At 51.3% G+C, this 13,302-nt stretch overlaps 2 protein-coding genes and 1 long non-coding RNA gene across 4 annotated transcripts in view; 1 reads left to right on the top strand and 2 right to left on the bottom strand.

Moving 5' to 3' along the window:
• LOC140702712 (immunoglobulin lambda-1 light chain) overlaps nucleotides 1-13,302 on the bottom strand; it is a 245,965-nt gene that overhangs the window by 167,535 nt on the left and 65,128 nt on the right. The gene's annotated exons all lie outside the window — the stretch shown is intronic.
• Nucleotides 1-13,302, bottom strand: part of LOC110070135 (immunoglobulin lambda-1 light chain-like) — a 261,296-nt gene that overhangs the window by 186,188 nt on the left and 61,806 nt on the right. The gene's annotated exons all lie outside the window — the stretch shown is intronic.
• LOC140702693 (uncharacterized) lies at nucleotides 7,873-12,873 on the top strand. Its single transcript, XR_012081926.2, has 3 exons — nucleotides 7,873-8,536; nucleotides 8,681-8,760; nucleotides 12,620-12,873. It is a non-coding gene; the product is annotated as an uncharacterized LOC140702693 (long non-coding RNA).

The following is a 13,302-nucleotide window of genomic DNA, read 5'->3' as shown; positions in this document are numbered from 1 at the left end:
TGTAAATCCCGTGGAGACGTTTGGACATAGAACATTTGAGAAACATGCCAGGAGTAATTCCTGGGCAACAACAGGAGTGAGATCCCTTTCCCACCAGAAAGGCAGGATTCTTTGGGAGAGCTGGTGCCCGTCACAGAGAAAAGGGGGAGAAAGAAGAGCCACTGCTCTGAGCTTAGCACAGCCTTGGAGCTGAAAACTTGACTCCCACATTGCGTTCCCGGAATGTCCAACCTAAGAATTGTGAGAAGATAGGAATCGGAGTTCATGGCAAGTGATCTTGAGAGACCCCTCGGTGGTGGCCAGGTGGCAGGACGCCCTTCGCGGGGACGCTGCTCATTTCCTCAGCGTGGAGAGGAGGAGGGAAGTTTATTGTCTCCGTTCCCCCTCAGAAGGTCTCCCTGTGAAACATGCTGGCAGTGGTGGACCAGGCAGTGCAGTAATAAACCGCCTCGTCTTCCCCCTCAGCGTTATTGATCGTTAAAAGGCCCGTGTCCCCAGATTTGGAAGCCGTGAAACGATCCGGGAGCCCTTCTCCCCTGCTGTTGCAAACGTCACAGTGAACAAACCGAGGGGCCTGCCCAGGATTCTGTCGGATCCAGGCAAAAGAGTCGTACCAGCCCTCCCTGCTTCTGGTGCAGGGCAGTTTGACTCTTTGTCCCGGGGATACAGAGACCGATATCGGCTGAGTCAGCGTTGGCTGTGAAGACCAAGAAGACGTGGGTGAGGAACCAGCACTCTCTTCCCACAGTGCCCCACCAAACAGACCTGGGCTTGCATGAACGATCAGAAAGGACTAAGAAAAAGCTACACTTCCTGCCTCCTTCCAAGTGGCAGGTGCCAATCTTTCAACCATCTGAACAATCATTTTAAATCTTTGAGTTGTCAGAAATGTAGGCCAGAAGCTCCCCCTGAAGGCCAAGGGTAGAAGAACAGGGACCCACAAGGGGAACAAATATAGGATGTAAATGGCTGTTTTGTGGCTTCCTTCCAGACACAAATGAGGGCAGCAATATTTCTTTCCTCCTTGGGGATGAGGGCAGAGAAGAAATTTCCTCGATCCTTGTAAGAGTCTTCACAACAGGGAGAACTTTGTACAGAGAAAATGAAGTAGGTACAGAAAAGTGTGTTAATGCCAAACATGAGTTCAGTTTGGGGAGAATCATTGGGGTATCTCTAAAATGAAAGCGAGACAGTAAGAGAAACATTTCCATTTGCTGGGTCCTAACTAGACATGAGGACAAATTAAAAAACGGATTGCGATATTCGTGAAAAATGGCCGATCTGTTAAATATTTGTCTGTTCTTATTCGTCCGTTCCAGAGACCCCGAAGAATATGAAAGGATGACTGTTTCCCCCATTTTTATTCCTCTCCCATATGGCTTTCCCATTATGATTCTAGGCCAACTGATATGCTGCCAGCCAGCCCCACAGCCTATCCTTTGCCCCATTAACTTGCCTACCTGAGCCACTGATGCCACCCACCACCGCCCAGCGCTGCCATCATCTACTGCTGCCCACTGCCAACGTCATCCATCATCACCCTCTTCGGTGGACTCCGCAGCCTCAGTCTGCCGTAAGGGACACTGGCTGCCCTTTGCAAAGATGGTGGTGCCAGCTTCTTTTCGGGCAGGGAAGTTGCAGCTGCCATGTTTGCAATGGGCAGCCTGGATTCCCTTAATGCAGGCCATGGTGGCAAAGGCCATCGCAGAAAGTGATGCTGGATAGTGGCTGCGGAGGCTGCCGTGGCACAGGACGCCGTGGATGACGGTGGAGGCGGCACAGACTGTGGCACCCAAGGTAGGGAGGTGCTGAGGGTAGTGGGGGTAGAAGTGGGGGGGGCAGGCTCTAGGGGTGGAGGGGTCAACATTTTTTAAAGACAGCTTCTGGCTGTCAAACACACACATACTAACGAATAAATTTGTGCTTCGTTGGTTCATGGAGAGGAGATTTCTGCTTTGTGCTTCGTCAGCTTTGACAGATCACAAAGCACAACGACTGGCCCAAATGGTGATTCATCCCCATCTCTAACCCTAACCGATCCAGGCTTTATTCTAGATGAGAAAACAAGTAACACGCTTCCTCTTTAAAAAAGAAAGTTTGCCAGAAAGGAGGACGTGACTTCCTGTTCTCTAGATTTGTGAATTCACAAATGTTTCCAGATCTTGAAAAGAAACTGTAGACTGGCCTTAGAGTGAGAGCTCTCTGGGGGGCATATTTATTGACAAAGTGGCGGATGTATTCCAGAGCAAGGACTAGGAAGGACCAGGAAAGAATTCTCCATGATTTTGCTGAATAGTATAAGAGCTAATTCTGAATTCTGCACCAGCAGTTGAGTGGGCAGAGCAGAGAACCCCAGAGGTGTCCCAGAATCCTAGAATCATGAAGGGGGAAGGGGCTTCTTAGGCCAGGAATGCTAATCAAAGGGTATGGGTTTGCTGTGCTTGTTTCCAAGGATTTGCAGGTGTTTTGTCTTCCCTTAGATCTATCTGTCCCTGTGAAGAAGAGCCATCTCTCAGGACTGATATTCCTTGCTAATGGTGTACCAGCAGACCAGACTGGGAAGAAGCGATGGGAGCTCTGGGAAGTCACAATTTGGGCGTAGAGTTGCAGACAAAGGCCTATATGCTGATTGGAAACCATCACGGAGCAGAGATTTTAATTTGAGTTATAGAAAGGGGGATAGTCGGCTGGTGGATTGGGCTTCATGCTTCCAGCCACTCTGACAAATGGCCACCAGCTCTGCAGTAGCGGATCATCTCTGACTTGGAGTGAAGCTCGGAGGAGGAGCAGTTTCCCATACAGTTTCCCCTTGGACACATCTTCTGAGGTCTGGTCTGAAATCCAGAGTGGGTGCCTCTGTCCGTCCACACATACACCCCCCCCCAATGTGATATGACAGTCCGAAGCTTCTGCTTCCTGGTGGCATCCGTATTTCTTTGCTGTTCGGCTGTGCTAGGTGTTTGTCTCACCCACCCGTCACCTCCCAGCCTCTGACGAACTTGACTGAACTACACCTGTGCTATTCAAGGGTCAGAAGCCGCGTGGAAGTTGGGAAAGCTCCGACGTTACCTTGCCTGCAATGGCTAAACAAGGCAGAAGAGCTTCAAGGGCATGGAATGGCCCTCTGGCACAGCTGGTCTTCTCCAGTTGGGAGGGGTTGGGAGAAAGGGATTGTAAGAAGCCGGAGGGTGAGATAGCTTTCCGGAACATTCCTTCACTCCAGCATTTGGATTGGATCATAATCTCCTCCTGGATAATAAGAAGAGGGCAGCTTTTTATTCAGGGACTGTCCATCGGATTGCAGGTAGATGGTGGACTGCTGTTGATGTTCCCATTTGTGTCCCAAGGACAAGAGGAGAGATGGGGTTACTTCGAGTAGGAAGCTGGAGATATTTTTGAGCGGTGTTGCTTTTACATCCTGTCCCTCATAAGTTTTTTTTAATTGTTGCATTTGCTTTTTATCTATACCTGTTGCCTTCTCTGTATTTTATGTAATAAAAACTTTAATTTTAAGAAAGAAAATACATTTTATAGTGGGACATGGTGGCGGTGCGAGATAAACCGTTGAAGCCTCTGTGCTGCAAAGTCAGAAAACCTGCAGTCATAAGATCGAATCCACACGACGGAGTGAGCTCCCGTCGCTTGTCCCAGCTCCTGCAAACCTAGCGGTTCGAAAGCATGTAAAATGTGAGTAGATAAATAGGTATCACCTCAGTAGGAAGGTAAATGGCATTCTGTGTCTAGTCACGCTAGCCACGTGACCACAGAGGATTGTCTCCGGACAAACGCTGGCTTTATGGGTTAGAAATGGAGATGAGCACCGCCATCTAGAGTCGGACACGACTGGACAAATTGTCAAGGCGAACCTTTTACTAATATATTTTATAGACCAGTGTTGGTCTCAAAGGATAAGAAACGTCATAGTAGCTAAATCCAGTCCTAGCTGCTTAGCCAAGCTACCAAGTGACTGACCCAGAGTCTGGAGCCTTGGGTTCTTGCAGTCTCAAGAAAGCCCAGCATTAGCATAGATTAGGGATTAGCCTTGGGGGGGGGGCTCCATTTCAGGACTGAGCCCTGGCTTTAACCAAGGTGGGGGCAGATCTACTGGTTTAGAAGCTTGGAGTATCGCAGACCCACGTCTCATTCCTGCTCCACCATGTTGTCCCTCACAGCTGGAGAACCTGCCCGGCTCCTTCTATTTCTGGATCTCCCTCCTGAAGGATGAAAAAGTCCAGCATCTGTGCCATCTGTGTTTGTGGGTCAGAAGCTGAGAGAAGGCGTAAGAGCAGCATATTGGACCTTCTCCATCAGGTATTTCTAGGTGGGGCGAGGAAGAAGGCAGGCAGCTTCTGAGGGGAAATCATTTGAATGAGAGGCTGCGTCACACCCTCTGCGAGGGTTAAGAAGGACCTCAAAGGTCCCGTATCGGAAACCTTTGCAAAGAAGGAAAGGAAGATCGCCTCACTTCCCACCATGCTCTGGGCTTCCATCTTCCTCACACTCCTCACCTATTCCTCAGGTATTAAGTAGAAAGGGTTTTTTTGCTTGCTCACTTCCCTGAGCACAAGGTCAGGTCATCCTAAGGCGTTCCTTTTCCCTTCCAGGTTCCTCTGGGCAGTACGTGCTGACCCAGCCGCCCTCCGCCTCTGTGCCGCTGGGTCAAAATGCCCAAATCTCCTGTTCAGGAAACAACATTGGGGGTACGTATGTGCACTGGTACCAGCAGAAACCAGGGAAGGCTCCAGTCCTCATCATATACTATGACGACAGCAGACCCGATGGGATGTCCGACCGATTCTCTGGCACCAACTCTGGCAACACGGCCAGGCTAAGCATTGCCAGGGCCCAAGCAGGAGACGAGGCAGTTTATTACTGCCAGGTGGGGGATGGTGACACAGATCAGCACACTGTGATAGAAACGAAGGGGGAACTGGGACAAAAACCTCCTGCTAGAAAAGAAGGGTGCTTTCTATTGAAACTGCTGCTCTTCCCGTGGGGTTGAATGTGCATGAAACGTGGAGGAAAGCAGCCTCTTCTACTTTTCAGGGGAAGGTTCTCCGTCTGAAGCCTCGCTCTGTCTGAAGAGCTCAATCGGCCTTGAAGAACAAGGGCTTCCGCAGAGAGGAGCAAAGCAGCCCTCTGGTCTAGTGTCGGGGTGTGTGAGCAACCTCACACCTCCCTCTGGGGTAATAGGGAGCCTGATTACTGCATTAAAAAAATAGGGAGAGAGGATTTTAGAAGTGATGTAACGCCAGGGCACTGCCTCTGAGTGGGCGCCTTTCAGAGGAGGCTGGTCCGGGAACCACCGAACGTGTGGTAAACGAGGGAGGTCATTTCCCCCATAATTATTGGGGCAAGACAATGCATGAAGGGCTTGCTGGGGTGGTCCAAAGGGTCATCCCGTCCAGTACTCAGTTGCCACAGTGGACAACCTGTTGCCCTTCTGAGGAAGCCCACAAGCAGAACAGAAGCAGAGTCCGCCCTGTTTCTAGTGAAACACATCGAGACTCCCAAGGAAACTGGCTTCTAATTGTGAAGGAAGAAAGATCTCCGCCATGAGTGGAAGCCTCCATCTTGCCATGATATCATGGAACAATTTGTGGCCAACATCAAGTCTTAACTGCTTGAGAACTTTGCCTTTTGTTAGAAATAGAAGCATCACATTAAGAGCCGATGTTTTCAACTTCATGTTTTAAACTGTCTTGTCTCCAGAGAAGGTTTTTGTCTCTGTTCCTCATCAGAGGGTCCCATTGTGAAACACACTACTGCCATGAGAGTCGTCACAACAGTAATAATCAGCCTCATCTCCAGCCTGGATGTTAGGGATTGTTAAAAAGCCAGTGTCGCCAGAGAAGGAACTGGTGAACCAGTCCAGGACAGACCAACAAGACCAGCCAGACCTGCCAACCGGACCAGACAGCGAGACAGGCAGCCGGATCAGCCAAATTGCCAGCCGGGCTAGCCAGCCAAACCAGCAAGACCAGTGAGTCAGTCCAAACAGCCAGTCCAGCCACCCAGACCTGCCAGCCAGACCAGCCAGCCAGACCACCAAGACTAGCTAGACCAGCCCGCCAGACCTGCCATCGAGACCAACAAGACCAGCCACACCTGCCCACCGGTCTGGCTAGGTTACTCTGGACCCAAAAAAGGAAAAGCGAAGATACACCTACAAGGGAGGAGTCCCTGAAGAAGCTGATGGATATCGCAGAACTAGACACATTCTCAGAAGCACGACGAGAACAACCAAGGGACGATGCAAACACAAAGCTGGAACTTCATATATGTTTGGGCCCAGGGACAGATCAAAGCAACATGATTTATATGTTTTTTTTTTTCAATGCTCTCTGGAATCTTGGTAAATTCGGGACTTAAATGAGGTTGGAATCTCTATCCTCAAAAGGGGGGAGGGGGCATTTTTTTATTTTTATAGTGTATTTTATTGTAGTTTGTAGATTTACAGCAGGCCTTTCCCCACCGGAAAGCCCTGCGTGGACGGGGCCAGCTGCCTCTCTCCTCCTGCTACACACAAAGGCTCGTTAATCTAGGAGTATGAAACAATCTTTGGCTTGAGTCCTGGTTCTCCTTTCACAAATCCTTCTTTTTCATAGGTGTCCTCGGAGAACAACTTGAGCAGCGAGGAGGATTTCGTGATGGAGACGTTAGATCAACTGCTCCAGGTACTGAGCATCCAATGAACCAGATGAACAGCAAAGGAGCAAGTGCTGCCAGCCGAGGAGAGGGAGGGAAAGAGGGTTCAGGGCGTGTTGGGGGTTCAAGGGGCCATAGCCCCTGCCCACCCACCCATCAGAAGGGGACCCTTCTGTACAAGAAGAGATGTGTTTTAAAAGTACTTTCCTTGACACCTGAGTCTGTGTTTCTTTGCGCGTGGCCTCCTAATATCCTGATATTATGTTTTCACACAGGAGCCACAGGACGTGACTGAGAATACTGAGATTTAAAGGGGAGGAGAAAGAAAAACGAGGTAAGAGCAAGAAAGAGGTTTTGCTGGAGTTGGCAGTTCAGTCTAAGCTGCCCACCAAGGACGGCAAAGTGCCAAGCAGAAAGCCTGAGAGAGACTCTTCTGGGGAGACTCCAGGTGGATCTCTAACTCTCAGGGAGACCCTCAATCAACCATGGAAACTCACCGGGGGGAGTGAAACTGGTAAAATTATTCCTGGGACCTGTTAGGGTCTCTGTCAGTCATTTTCAACTGGATGGCGCCTGACGACAGCAACACCTTCTTGACAAGCACATCTACACAAGCCCTTTGTCCCTTGGGGTGAGTTTTTCAGGCAAAACCCTTGGCACTTGTCAAATCTAGCTGGTGCAGAGGGTGAAGCTGTACTTCACTCCATTGGTGCGAATATCATGCCAATAAATGCAAGATGGGGAAAAATGAAGGCTAAAATAAGTAAGTAGAAATCTGACAGTGTGGCCCACCTGTTTTTTTTTGTTTGTTGTTGTTGTTTTTTTTTTTTTTTTGCTAGCTGACCTGAATGAATAAGGTGTTTGGAAAACACACTCCCATTCCCCCCTTTGTGGTTGATCTGTTGCCTCTCCTCTCTGCTAGTCGACATATGAATGACTGACCGATTGGAGAAATAATCACAATAGGGGCCTTTAGAAAGAGTTACAAAGAAAGGAAAGGGAGGGTAATACTGAAAAGTGGGGGTGAATTTTGACCAAGGGCTCAGGTCAAGGGCTCACATGCTTTTTCTTCTGTGAAACAATCTCTCTCTCTCTCTCTCTCTCTTTCTCTCTCTCTTTCTCTGACAAACAGGAACAGACCAGCTGGAATCCTGTTGTGCAAGTTACTCTGTGCAACCCCGGTGAAGCCATGATGTGCTCATTTCAGGGGAATTAAAAGTTCCCGAGAACCTTCAGGAGCCAGAACATCTCTGCCTCTGGTACAAGCCAGCCAGGACTGCCAGCGAGCCTGCGAGCCAACCAAGCAGCCAGCGAGCTGGACAGTCCACGCACACAAAAACCCAGACAGCCCAGAGACCCGGTCCAGACAGCCCACCCGGCCAGCAAGCAAAACAGCCCAGACATCCAGACAGCCCAGATAGCCTAGCTGGCAGAAAGCCAGCCAGACCAGCTAGACCAGCCAGCCGGACCAGCCAAATATGGAGGTTTATTGCTGGGTTCCATAGCCGGGGCTGATTATGGGGTTGCCTTGGCGACAGGGTTCTGAGCCAGCCCGGGGCAAATGGTCAGTGGTGCTCAAAGCAGGGTCACCAAGGGAGGTCTCTCCCGGGGATCCTCTCTCAGTGGCTCGGTTTTGGGCACGGGGGTGGCCCCCGCCAAAGGAGCATGCAGCCCTTTATGGAAACCAGCCAGCCAGCCCAGCCATCCAGACCAGACACACAGACTAGCCAGCCAGACCCACCAGACCAGCCAGCCAGACCCACTAGCCAGCCAGCCAGACCTATAAAACCACACAGCCAGCCAGACCAGACCAGCCAGCCAGACCAAACAGACCAGACAGAAGAGCCAGCCAGCAGCCCTTTCCTCACCGCAATGACATGCATAGAAGGTAAGAAGGAAAGGGCGGTAGGTGGCTTTCACCTGGGAAAGGTGGCTTCTGGGGGAAGAGGAAAAGCGGGGACCTCCCCAACTCCAGAGGGAAGCGGGCTTCTGTGGGAGGGTCTGAACGTTCATACTACTCTTTTATTTCTAGGATTCCCATGATGCCAACCTTCTTGAGCCTCGGGGCTTCCTGAGCAATTGGACTCTGGTGATGCAAAGCAGTGCAGAAAGGTACTCTCCTGCATGCGATGGGATGGGAAGGGGTGCCCTGGTTTAGCCCATGTGCCCGACAGGCAACCCCGAGAGTCTCCGGTCAAGCTGAGAGCCAGGTCAAGGGCGGGGACGGGGGGGGGGAGGATCAGGGAAAGGGGCTACCAGTGGCTGGAGCCCCAGGTTCATCCTGTGGGGCTCAGATGGCTTCCACTTCTGACCTGGGGAACCTTCTTCCCACAGCCGAGTCACAGGTTCCCTCCATGGCCCCTTTTGGGGCTCCCACTCTAAGCTTGGAAGGAAAGGGCTCCCATTGAAAGCACATTTGAAGGAGAGATGAGCATCCATTCCTACACAAACTCAGAGTCTCAGGGTCCCTGGCTGAAAGTCTGTCTCCTAAGGGATGCTGCTGGAAAGAGAGACCCAATTCATTGCCTCCCGAGAGCTCCTTCCCAGAGCTTCCTCTCTTCACGGAGAACCCGATGGAGGTGTCCTTTCTTGGTGGAACAACATTTATGGAGTTCAGAAATCAAAGCAGCAATAGCAAGGGTGAAGAGGGAACAGTTTGAGTGGAGGGGAAGAAACCTCTTAATCAAGGGTGCTCTTTCCGTTTAAGCAAGGATGATTCCTTCAATTCCACAGTTTTACATGGAATGCCTGGGACCCACCAAAGTGAGAAAGAGCAGTTTGGGAAATACTATTACCAGTGGCCCACCCAGGATGTCAACCCTGGCTGTAAAACCTTTGCCCCGAGAATGATCTCTTTCATCAGCTACTCCTGCTGTGTTTCCTGTCTTTCGGCCACGGACATGCATTGGAGGAGCACTTGCCAAGGGTTCGGAGCCGTGTCGTGGAGTCCAAGTTCCCAGAGAGTCAAAGCCCTGGGACGTTTTGAATAGCAGGAAGATGGTGCCATTTACCATTCCTCTACACTCCTTACACCACCCCAGTGGCTTAAGGTTGTCCCATCTTCCACCTTTCTAAGATTAGTAAAAGAATTATCCTTTGGCCCCTCCTGGGGGAGGGGGAAGCATTTCTTCCCTAATTATGTTGCAAGCTGCCTAGAGTGTGCTTTAGCCCCATGGGGTGGAATATAAATTGAAAGGAAAACCACAAGAACATCTGGTTGCCCAAGGTTGGGGACCACTAAACTAAAGGACCTATCATTCCATTGGGCTTGATGCACCTGGGGCTGTGCACCAGATCTGGGGGAAATGGCAAAATGCTAATCAAATCAGGGCTCTTTCTGCCAACTCCTGTCTTCCACAGAGAGGAGCAAAGGGAGAAGGGAAAAGGGGAGTGTGATGGACAGCTCTCAGATCCCTCCTGTCAATCAGGTCGGAGCTCTGGTGTGGGAGCCTATGGCATGACAGGAGTGGCGGATCCAAGAGAATAAAAGGAGACAAAAATGACAGTTAATGACAGTTTTTAGGCAGTTAGGGCCCTTGATGTGTTAGAGAGAAGATAGTCATAGATATACAGAGGGATTGAAAGAGTTAATAATAGGACAAGATCTTGGGGAGTTGGTTTGGGGGATGTCCACTGGGGCACCGGTCATACCACCCTTAGGGCATCGTTTGTGGTTCATGCAGATACATGGGTTACCGTGGGGATGGTTTTGAGCTGTGTAATAAATCTGGAGGTATCAGTTATCACATGCAAAGTTGCTTTCGAAGAACATTTCTGAATGGCTAAAAAACTTGGTTGAGTTAAGAAAGCTGTCGGGGAAAAAAACTGATTTGTTTGAAATGTGGTGCTGGAGGAAAGTTTTGGGGATTCTCTGATCAGCCAGAAAGAAGAACAAGTAGGTCTTCGATCAAATGGAGCCTGAACTATCCCTGGAGGCGAATCTATTGAAACCAAGGGTGTCCCAAGGCAACCTAGTCAGCATTAAAAGGCAATCTTTGAATGTGCCAAACAGGTAGATCAATCTTTTTTCCCTCCTGATGGGAAGAAGGATGGCCGCCCCCCCCTCAGCCCAGCCCGATATCCGGGACCAGCCCCTCCTGCCTCTGGAGCCTCACTTCTGGGAGAGGCTAGGGATGAACTTGCCCCCCTGGGCTAGCCGGGAAGGGGCAACAGGAGCGCTCAGTGGCCTGGGAGTTGGAGGAGGGAAGCCAGGAGGAGGAGGACGAAGTGGGGTTTGGGGTCTGGGAGAAGGGAGACGGCTCCAGAGGCAACGGGGCTTCTTAAGCACAGGAGCCGGACCAGGAAAGCGGTTGGCAGCCCCACTGGCAGCCCCACCCCTGAAGCCCTTTGGGAGCAGAGACGTGTTTTCATTCAAAACATGGAGGTTCTTTGCTGGGTTCCATGATGGTGTTGCCTTTGCGACCGGGTTCTGAGCCATCCCGGGGCAACCAGTCATTTGTGCTCAAGGCAGGGTCACCAAGGGAGGTCTCTCCCGGGGATCCTCTCTCGGTGGCTCGCTTTTTGGCACAAGGACTGCCCCCGCTAAAGGAGCATCCAGCCCCAGTGATGGCAGGAAGGAGAATCAGTCGTGTGTTCCAGGTCAGAGACCACAGGAGGGGTTGTGGGGCAGGCGGGAGGGCTGGGCGAGGACCCCCTTTTATGTTCCCGGCCCCTGGCCAGCAGAGAGACAGCCCTGAAGGAGAGGGAAAACGGCAACAGCCCCCTTGGGTGTCGCTTTGCTCCTTTCGGAGAGCTTGGGGGGGGTGGAATCTGGCTCCCAACTTGCTCCTTGGTCCTGGAGTCCCTGAAAAGAAGAGGGAGCTCAGGGGAGGTTGGACTGCCAAGGAATCCTGTAAAGAAAAGAGAAGCATGAACCGGAGGACCTTCAGACTCTCCCCCAGGAGCCAACCTCTGTCTGGAGTCAGGGAGGTATCCCCTTTTCCTCTTCCCCCAGGAGCCCCCTTTCCCAGGGCAAGGCCCTCCTGCCTTCAGCAGGAGAAGCCATGACTTCAACCTTACCCAGGAGACGGGAGCCGACAAATGGGTCTCCTTCGCCTGCACATGATGGGGGATGTCCTCCTTCCTGACCGGGCAATGGGAAGAGGGCAGAACAGGTCAGGAACGGAAGGCAGAAGTGCCAGGACTCCCTCCATTAGCCCCAGTTCCTCTTTCCAGCTGCTGGGCTCTGCTTCCAAAATCAGCACTCGCCTCCCATCCTCTCCTTTCCGGCCATTCGGAGACCCTCAGGAACCAGCTTACGGAAAGGGTTCCTCCCCCCCCCCGCTAGCCTTTGCCTGACCACCCCTTCGTTTGTCCTAGCTATGATGGTGGTGGGGAGGGAGGTCTGGGGGTCCTGTGGCGGGCACGTCCGTCCACCCAGGGAATCTCTTCCCGTCCCTTTGCAGAAAAGGGACTACCTTTCCACAGTGGCTTCTTCCACTGGAGCCACGTTCTGGCTCTTCTGCTCCGCGTCCTGGGAACCCTGTTGATGAATGAGAGTCATGGAGGACATTCGGATCCTCCCCCAGAATCCCACCGGCCTCTCAGGTCCCAAAGGGGTTCCCTCGAGAGCCCCATGCCCAGTGCATGGCTCTCCTCAATGAGGAGACATCGTCTCATCCATACCGAGGTGACGGAGACAGGCTCCAACTGAGTCTCTTCCTCCTCCTCCTCCTCCTCCTCCTCCTCCTCCTTTAGGTGACTGACTGCCTTCGCTGACTGGGCTGTGCGAAGAAAAGGACATCGGGTCAGGTCAGAAGCGGAAGCGATCTGAGCCCCACAGGATGAACCTAGGGCTCCAGCCACAGGTAGCCCCTTTGCCTGATCCACCTGCTGCCCTTGTCCTGGTTCTCATTCCCTGCTGGAGAACTAAAACCAACTGAAACCTAAAATTGGGTGCTAACATAGTGATGGCTCCTTCCTAGTTCACAGAGTCTTCTGACACTTTCATTGTCTTTCTTAAACCTTGCAGAGCGTGGGACGCAGCCCCACATTCAAATGACTTCCCTTGAATAAGCCGGCCACCCTTTTCTCTGCCCCACCTCTCAACACCAAAGTCTCAGTGAGACAACCCCTCATTGAAAAGACCTATTTCAGGGGGAAAAAAATCCATCAGCTTGAAGGAAGCTCTTGATATCATGACGCGGTAAGCAGTCAAATATATGAGCAGGTATGAGATTTTTCTGAGTCTGGGTGGCTCACGGGCTGGGATGGAGTGGGTGCCTCACCCCAAACTTTCCGGAAGGGCAACCATCCCCCTGGTCATCAGCCTTGGCTGCTTCAGAGCCACAGGGGCACCGGTCATACCACCCTTAGGGCATCATTTGTGTTTCAAAGAGATACATGGGTTCCTGTGGGGATGGTTTTGAGATGTGTAATAAATCTGGAGGTCTCAGTTACCAGATGCAAAGTTGCTTTCGAAGCACATTTCTGAATGGCTAAAAAACTAGGTTAAGTTAAGAAAGCTGTCAGGGGAAAACCTGATTTGTTTGAAATGTAGTGCTGGAGGAGAGCTTTGGGGATCCCCTGATGGGCCAGAAAGATGAACAAGCGGGTCTTTGATCAAATAGAGCCAGAACTGTCCCTGGAGGCAAATCTACTTTGGGTCCATCATGAGAAGACAGGATTCTGTGGATAAGACATTTGTTCTGGAAG

This window comes from Pogona vitticeps, chromosome 14, assembly GCF_051106095.1.
Source record: "Pogona vitticeps strain Pit_001003342236 chromosome 14, PviZW2.1, whole genome shotgun sequence".
NCBI lineage: Eukaryota > Metazoa > Chordata > Lepidosauria > Squamata > Agamidae > Pogona > Pogona vitticeps.
This window is presented reverse-complemented; position numbering and strand designations above follow the sequence as displayed.